General features: G+C 39.8%; 2 long non-coding RNA genes across 2 annotated transcripts; both read left to right on the top strand.

The window, feature by feature from the left end:
- Positions 1–4,590: 4,590 nt before the first annotated feature.
- LOC306815869 lies at positions 4,591–7,053 on the top strand. The gene is made up of 3 exons (XR_013777504.1): positions 4,591–5,016; positions 5,986–6,110; positions 6,908–7,053. It is a non-coding gene; the product is annotated as an uncharacterized lncRNA (long non-coding RNA).
- Positions 7,054–7,394: 341 nt separating this feature from the next.
- On the top strand, positions 7,395–8,723 carry LOC306815868. Its single transcript, XR_013777503.1, has 3 exons — positions 7,395–7,534; positions 7,778–7,971; positions 8,529–8,723. It is a non-coding gene; the product is annotated as an uncharacterized lncRNA (long non-coding RNA).
- Positions 8,724–9,044: the final 321 nt, after the last annotated feature.

Genomic DNA, 9,044 nt, shown 5'->3' with positions numbered 1-9,044 from the left:
TCCCAGGAACTGAATCTCCCAAGCAGGTCCTTTAACTTTACTCTGCTTGATGGCGAAGCCGGCTTCCAGGAGAATTTGAATAATTTTTTCTCCTTTCTCAAACACTTCCACTGCTGTGTTTCCCCATACGATGATATCATCAATATATTGTAGATGTTCCGGAGCTTCACCCTTTTCCAGTGCAGTCTGGATCAATCCATGACAGATGGTAGGACTGTGCTTCCACCCCTGGGGTAGTCAGTTCCAGGTGTACTGCACGCCCCTCCAGGTGAAAGCAAACTGAGGCCTGCACTCTGATGCCAAAGGAATGGAGAAATATGCATTTGCTATGTCAATGGTGGCATACCACCTTGCTGCCTTGGACTCCAGCTCGTACTGGAGTTCCAGCATGTCCGGCACGGCAGCGCTCAGCGGTGGAGTCACTTCATTCAATGCCAGATAGTCCACAGTCAGTCTCCATTCCCCATCAGATTTACGCACAGGCCAAATGGGGCTGTTAAAGGGTGAGTGGGTTTTACTGACCACCCCTTGGCTCTCCAGCTCTCGGATCATCTTATGAATAGGAATCACAGCATCTCGCGTTGTTCTGTACTGCCGGTGGTGTACTATTGTAGTGGCAATTGGTACTCGTTGTTCTTCTCCCTGCAGAAGTCCTACTGTAATTGGATTCTCAGATAGTCCAGGCAAGGTGTTCAATTGTCGAATACACTCTGCCATCACAGTTGCAATTCCAAATGCCCATCTTAGTCCTTTTGGGTCCTTAAAATACCCACTCTGAAGGTAATCTATGCCCAAAATACATGGGGCCTCTGGACCAGTCACAATAAGATGTTTCTTCCAATCCTTTCCAGTTAAACTTACTTCCGCTTCCACCAGGGTGAAGTCCTGCGATCCACCTGTCACACCAGCAATTGAAACAGATTCTGCTCCCATGTGTCTTGATGGAAGTATCGTACACTGTGCAGCTGTATCCACTAAAGCTTTATATTTCCGTGGTTTCGAAGTGCCAGGCCATCCAATCCACACAGTCCAAAAAACACGATTTTCCCTCGCCTCACCCTGGCTAGAGGCAGGGCCCCTCTAAGCCTGTTTCTCCTTTTTTTCTGGGGCATACATCTTAGAAGTTCCCTCAAGAGGATCAGACATGTCATTATCAGTATCACGTTCAGCACTTTGGCTGCGAGAGACAGGAGCGGCTTTCCTTCTGGTGGAACTTCCTCTTTCAATCTTTCCTTCCTTCAAATCCCGCACTCGTTTTGCCAGAGCAGCCGTAGGCTTCCCATCCCATCTTCTCATGTTCTCTCCAGAATCTCGCAAGAAAAACCACAATTCAGCTCGGGGAGTGTACCTCCTCTCCCAACTGGGGGAACGTCTGTGTTGGGTACCAGGGTTTCTAATCTGTACAGCTGAAATTTGGAGGAGGTCCTCCTTAATCTCCTCCCTGAGCTTCCGATGATTTTTCTCTATTTTATCTTCTAAGTCTCGCAAGCGTGTTTCCACAGCTGCAATTCTGTCATGAGTCGGGCCATGTACTGCATCCACATATGCACGAAGCTTCTTTGCCATATCGAGTACTGTCTCATACACCTCATCTCTCTTCATTATCGCTAGGGCAGACACATACTCAGGTGGCCCAAGCCGCACAAGTTTTCTCCACATCACCGGTGTGCATGGTACCAGGTCTGGATTTCTAGTTGTTACATCATCCGAAAAAAAAATTTCTGCTACTGCCATTTCCCTGAGGCGTTGGACCCCCTGCTCTATGGTTTTCCATCGGGTCTGCTGCACATATAGGTCATCTGCACACAGATATCTTTGTGCCACGCTATCCAGGACCCGTGCTCAAAGGCTTTGAGGGTTAGCTCCCCTCATCACACCTTGGTCGATAACAGGATCATGGGACAGAGACCCCAAATGTCTCGCGTCAGAGCCATCCAAAACTGTGGCCTCCCCTGCTGCATCCCAGAGACGAACTAGCCAGCTAATAATAGATTCATCAGGTCTCCGGGTGTAATCTTTTCTTAAACCACGAAGATCCTTTAGGGAAAGGGATTCATTATTAGTCTCTGCTCTTCCATTAGTTGTTTTAACTCCTGATTTTACATCAGGAGGTGTTGAAGGTCCCTCTCCAGCATCATCATCATCATCATCTTCCACTAGCCTATCAGTCTTCTTGGTGAATTTCCCACTTCTCGTACTAGTAGCCACAGCCATTGGTTGGGGCTTGTTCTCCAGTTTAGCTGCTGGGTTTTGGCCTAGGGGGTTGGCTGCAACTTGAGTCACTGGGATAGGGGATAATTTATCTCCCTGTTCCCTCTCCTCTGTCTCCTGCTCTATAGTGCCTAGCAGGGTACGATATGCATGTGCCAGGGCCCAGCTCACTGCAATAATCCTTTTCTCTTTAGAACCATCCTGACACTTCCCCTTTAAGTACCTTGCAACCTCAATTGGATTTTGAATCTGTTCTGATGGGAATTCCCAAATTATGGGGTCAGAAAACTCCTTTAAAATCTGGCCCATTTTCTCCCATTTGCCATTCCACTCACGATTCCTCCTGCTTAGCTTGACTCCTAAATCAGGAGTCCTCCCAGCCCCTTTAGAAATCTTGGCCTTAATTTTGTATAAACTGCAAATGGTGCAACAAAGACTTAACAAATTAACTGCCAAAAAGATAATGTCCTTAATATTCAGGGAGGTCTGAATATTTTCTAATACAGATGTAACTAATTCAGAAGAGAGGAAAGGAAATAAAGGCAGAAAATCCTCTTTTCCTGCTTCTCCTCTAAGAAATAACACAAGCCATGATTTATATATTCCTGAAGCCGATTCTAACATTCTTATAAATCTCTTATATGCCATTATCACCAAGCCTAGCCCGATGAGTATTTTGGTTAATACCCCTTTAATATAAAAACTTTGCATTAAAGAGAGCACCGGAGCTATCTCTGGATAAGTAAACAAGCCCAACGACCACAACGGTATTAACACTTTAAAGAAACTTAATAACCACCCATACAGGCTGGCTCCCACAACAAAAGACATTCTGGATTCAATAGACATACCAATACCAACAGTTGAAAACAAAATATTATTAGAATAAAGTTTTTTCCACTTTTCTGGTTTGCCCATACGGGCCACCAAAATAATTTGTCCAAGTTTGGGACAAATTTTAGGAAAAAGACCTCCAAAGGGTCCCCTCCCCCCCTTTCAATTCCTTCCTTCACCAAGCTCGGAAAGAATTTTCTTCAGGGGAAAGTGGAAAAAACTTTTTATTAACAAAATACAAAAGAAACACTTCCCAGCACAGACCCAGATTGAGATGAACTCGGCAGATCTTCGCCGGGAAGGGCAGCAGAGCTTCTTTGGCAGACTTCCAGAGGTGGTCTCCGAAGTTCAGATCCGTTTCCTCTGGAGCCGGTGCAAATCTTAGGGATGGGGGGGGGGGGGAAAGGGAGAGGGGCAGTTTAGGCAGCCGGGGGGGGGGAAAAGCAGCTGAAGCAGCGGAGGGGAGGGGGGCAGGGGGGCAGCCGAAGCAGCAGCCAAAGCAGCAGCAGCGAGCGGCAGCGAAAGCTGCAGCCAAAAAGCCCCAAAAGCTGAAAAAACACCCGGCTAGATAAAACAGCCCGGGGGAGGGGCCGGCAGCTCCATGGTGGGGGGTAGGGGGAGGAGCTAGTCAAAACATAACCCATAACAAGAGGGTAATGGGAGTGGCTTTGGCTGGCAGCTAATGGGGTAAGGACACAGGGGGTCTAGGTTCAGAGTACGGGAACTCTAGGTGGGCTACAAGGTCACAGGGGAAGGTCACAGGACAGGAAGAAGGACAGGGAGCTTGGGACCAACCGGAAGAGATTGACAGAGGTATGCTGAATCATTCCCTTTACCTGATTACAACATGCAGGGTTTGAGGATATATTGATTTTGTTTTCCTTTTGTATTCTTTCAATTTTGTGAGGTTTAAATGGGTGTTAATTATTCCACTTGTAACTGAAACCGTTTTAAAATGTAATGATACTTTTGGAGGAATCATTATCAAAAAAGACAAATCAAATTTGAAACTTCTTATAACTTAAGGCATACTAATTTTATTTCATTTGATTTCTAGGCTGGCCATGTTAACTTGCATTTAGCCCTTTTTCTAATTGTATATGAATCTGAACTGCAGAAAGCAATGGAATATGTCTTTGGAACAACATTGGTCTGTAATAACATGGATAATGCTAAGAAAGTGACTTTCGACAAAAGGATAATGGCGAGAAGTGTTACTCTTGATGGAGATGTGTTTGATCCCCAAGGAACTCTGCATGGAGGCAATTGCTGGTTGTATTAATATAATATGAATAATATTGTGTGTCTGTTGATATGTTTACAGCTCTTGCATATTAACAGTAACCTTTTTATTGAGACGCATTCGTACTGGGAATGATCTGTTTGAGCTAAAGTTGTCTTGAGCTGAAATAATATTAATAAGTTTAAGAAAAAGCATAATGACAAACTTCCCATAAAATAATTTAGATTTAAATACTTAAATCTGCTTAGACTGTATAATCCTCTTGGAAGCAAAAGTACTTGGAGTTCAAGCACTTTTTGAAGTAATTAATCATTGGTTTGAGTTAATTTCATAGATTATGGAAAGTTACCTGTTTGCATAAGACATGCATGTGTAGTATTCAACAAATAGCCTTCAAAACTATGTTCTGTAATAGAGGAGGTAGTCTTTCTCTTCTGAGAACTCTAAATTTAGCCTTGCTGCCTTATCTGTTTCTCAACTAAATTAAACCATTACCTGCCTCATTATTAATGTTTAGAATTTGCAGTTACCACTGGTGAATCCACTGGTCTAATTCCAATCAGCCTGTTTTTTAAATTTTTTAATTGAACAGGGGCATTCTCACAGGCTGTACCAATATTGTCCAAGCTTCAAGAAGTGAAAGCTGATGAAATAGAACTCAAGAAAAAGGAATCTGAACTTGCAGCTGTAGAGAATGAGTTGGCAAGCTTGAAGACAGTTGCTGGAAAGTAAGGTTTGCACTATACACTGTGTGCAATTTCTCTTAATGTGACTGAGTAAATTTAATATAATGAGTTGTTTTGGGAGTCCATAGGCCTTTTGAGAATGTGATATGCAGAAAATATTTCCCTTCCTCCCTCTCCTCCCAATATAATTAGTAACTTCAGCAATCAAAAAGGAAATTCAGTTTTTAAATAACATATGCAAAAAGCCCTTTGTTTTGGAAAATACAGGGGGAAAAACAGGGTTGAATTTTCAGGAAGTCCATTGAAGAATGGATCTGGTACAGACATATTTTTAATACCTGTACAGAATTCCAATTTGTGGTCAGTCTTGGTTTTCTTGCAATAAAATAACAAGATATTAAAAAATACTATCTGAGTGATACTGCTGTAAGCATTTAAATTAAACAATTTTAAGTATATTTAATTTTCATCTACTCAGTTACTGAATGCCATATTAAAAGATGGAATAGAAAACTATATTTAGTGAGTTCTGCAAAAATGCCATAAGGAGTTAGTGTTGTATAACATACTATCTACCAGCTGGATTTATTTTTTCAAATTGTTTTGAGCTGCAGTAGACTTCCAGAAATATAGCAAAGAGGAGGAAAGAACTTTTGCTTTTAGATATCTTTTCTTTAATTCTTCAGTCTAACATCTGTCATGCTGCCAGTTGGGAAAAAAGTGGTCTCTGAATTGTTGCCAAATTCCATGAGTTGCATTTGTTTTAGTATGTCAGATCAAGGCTAAATAGCAGGAGCTATATTTGCAATAACTTACATGCCTACATACCTCACAATTATTATTAAAGCAATTATATTGGATTTCCATTAATTTAAGCTCATTTGCCCTACTGTCATCACTATATCTCACATGAGAAATGGAATATAGATATTCATATACTTACTTCAGCTTTGAAAATGAGATGCTGGGTACCCTTCCATATAGCAGTGTGTGTCATTACTGTCTTCAAAGGTGCCAGCAACTGAAGCAGCAGTGGGAGATGAAGTCTGAGGAAGCAGAGCTGTTGCAAAAGAAGCTTCAGCAAAGCGCTTACCACAAACAAGAGGAAGAGCTGCTTGCCCTGAGGAAAACCATTGGTGACAAATGGGTTCTTACTCTCTTACTGAAAACTAATTACTAAGAATGAGATGGATATCAGGCTGTTTGAGTAACAGAATCTTTATTTAAGAAGGAAGTACTTTTCACTTTAAAAATACTAGCTTTATATTTTGGAACATGTGACAAACACAGAATCACAATATACTTGCATAGAGGTGTTTCACTTAAAGGTGGTCATTCTCTTACACTAAAGGTTATGCTCATATTGAATGTTTTTAATATATGTTGTAATAAAGGAAAATACATCTTTGCAGGGCAGTTTAAAAATTGATTTAATCCCATATTTGAGTAATCTTTGCTTTTTTCAATCCATCTGTTTCTGTAGATACTTAAGGTTAGTAATATAGTTTGCTTAACAAGAAAGCATTGGAAAGAAATAGTGTTTAACACAGCTAAGAAAAGACAAAAATGCACAAAATGCAGCAACAAGCAAAATGTCTAAAAACTGGACAGAAGTGATACATATCTAGACATAGTAGTCTAAGAATGAGGTGATATCTTGTTAGGTATCCATCTGATTGATTAATTATTGATTCTGATACTTGACATTCTCATGCCTCTGTCAAAAAAAGGTCATCTTTTCATAATGGCTGTTTGGTCCCTAATAACTGGTAGCAACAGCACATGTCTTAGAGTAATCATTGACTTCAGCAACTAGTGAGTGTTCAACCACTTTTTCTCTATTGAAGGCAAAGATTTTTTTCAGCTGGTGTTTAGGATGTAAATTTAATGATGAGAACAGTGCTCAATCTCAGTGCTCTACTTCGTGATTCAGCGCATTGTGAAGAGACATTAAGCAGTACTGAAGAGAGCAAAAAGAAAGCAGAAAAAAATACAAGGAATTAGAGAATAAAATTAAAAATGCAGAAGCAGAGTCTCTAAAAGAACAAAAAGTGCAGAGCAGAAACTAGACAATGCCAAGAAAAAAGGCAGACTATTCAAGCAAAAAAATAAGACATGCAGCAGGTAAAACTTCACTTCTATTGGTAGTTCTCTCAATGTTAAAAGTGGCCGCAAAACTCAGAAAGTTTGATTCTCCTGAGGTTTTAATGCTCTCAATTTTGAAACTTAATATATTACTGTGTAGTCACTTACATAGTCACAGACTGATGTTTTTTGTCTGTTTCTTTGCTTTTATGAGATTGCACCCTTGCTCAAGAATGGGTGCTGTTAATCTTCTACAGCATTTACTACATCAAACTGAATCTTAATTCTTTCCATTTAAGTATAACTAATAAATTGGAAAACATCTCTCTAGGAAGTCAAAGGTTTAGTTCTGGAACTTGAAGAGCTGAAACAAGAGCAGGCCTCCTATAAACAACAGATAACAGCTGCAGAGGAAGCAATCAAATCCTACCAGGATCAGATTGATGCTATGGTGGCTGAAGTGGCTAAGACACAGGTAAAAGTGAATAAATATTGTGTTTTGTTGTCCATTTTGACGTTACTCTGTGATCTTCTGAACCTTACATTATAACTTGTATTTTTTCTGCAGACTTTCTTACCATGCTCAATCAGCCTAGGTAGTTATTTTTTTGCTTCACTTTCACATATGAATTTTTTCTCCTTGCTGTGTAAGTTCTAATAAGGCTTTAATGCCACCTTTTAGAGAGGCAAATAAATGTCTGCTGATTTGCTTTTTCAGGAATCTGTAGAGAAAGCACAGAAGGAGCTTGCCAAGCAAAAGGAAGTAATTGCATTACATAATAATGCAATTAAAAAAAATCTGCAGAGATGTTAAAATACAGAGAACAAAGTAATGAATTACAGCTTAAGGTTAAAGAATTACAACACAGCATCACCAAATGTCAACAAGAGGCTGTTGATGTTGCTGCCAAAGTATTTAAAAATTGTGCTTTTCTTCAGATCTTGTGACCAAGAATGGTCATTTCCCTTTCCCCATGCAAAGGAAATGGTCTTTTTTCATTAAGTACTGCCATATTTGCAGTTATCAATGTGAAAAGTTTTATCTGAGGAAGACAAAGTAGAAATTGTACATTATAAAAGAGCTTATCTGTATGGAGTAACAGAAGATAGATCATGGTGAGAAAGGGATCAGTAAGAACATTTTGAATGTGTGGAAAAATTAGATAACTAATTAAAGAAGGTAATTCCATGGTGTAGTGACATTGGTTTAGTTCAGATGTAGGAAAAAAGTGCTTCAAGTAAGTAAGATATACATAAAAGCTACCTTAAATTCTTGGATTGTCCACAATGAAGGAATTCACACAAAGCATTGTAAGATATGTACCTGTGCTGCATTGGGGTAGAAGAACCACTGTGGTAATTTCAGAATGTAGATGGGTTATTTTTGTGGTTTTGGTTGTTTGTTTGAATTTTTAGTTCACATTTGAGAAGGGTGAGAAAAAAGCCTCAGCAAATCTTTTTGTTTACAGGTGGCCAAAATGCTGAAAGAATACAAGTGGATAGCTTCGGACAAGCCACTCTTTGGCCAGCCAAACACAGCCTATGTTTTCAAAAATAGCAACTGTAAAGAAGCAATGCAGAAGATACAGAAATTGCAGGAGCATAAAGAGAAGTTGGGAAGGAATGTGAACATGAGAGCTATGAATGTGCTTTCTGATGCAGAGGAAAGGGCAAACATTCTGTGGTTTAATCTATAAAGATTAAGCAGGCTGGTCATATGGCATATATACAATATATATAGATATATATAATGTAGCTTTAGGATTTCATGTGCTCTATTTATCAATACACCAAAAATAAAACTAAACCTTCATGAGATAGCGGGAAAAATTTTGCTGGTTCTTTCATACTAATTTGCATCTTTGAATTGTTCATTGACACACCAGGTTTTTAGGTTAGTCATAATCTTGACTTCGGATGGTAAAAAATACTGTGATTCCTTCCTACCCCAGTTCATCCTAAGCTGAAACAATAGCAAGCTTTGT

The sequence above is a fragment of the Erithacus rubecula genome (genome assembly GCF_903797595.1).
Source record: "Erithacus rubecula genome assembly, contig: scaffold_261_arrow_ctg1, whole genome shotgun sequence".
NCBI classification, from domain to species: domain Eukaryota; kingdom Metazoa; phylum Chordata; class Aves; order Passeriformes; family Muscicapidae; genus Erithacus; species Erithacus rubecula.
The sequence above is the reverse complement of the archived record's forward strand: the minus strand, read 5'-3'. Positions and strand labels throughout refer to the sequence as shown.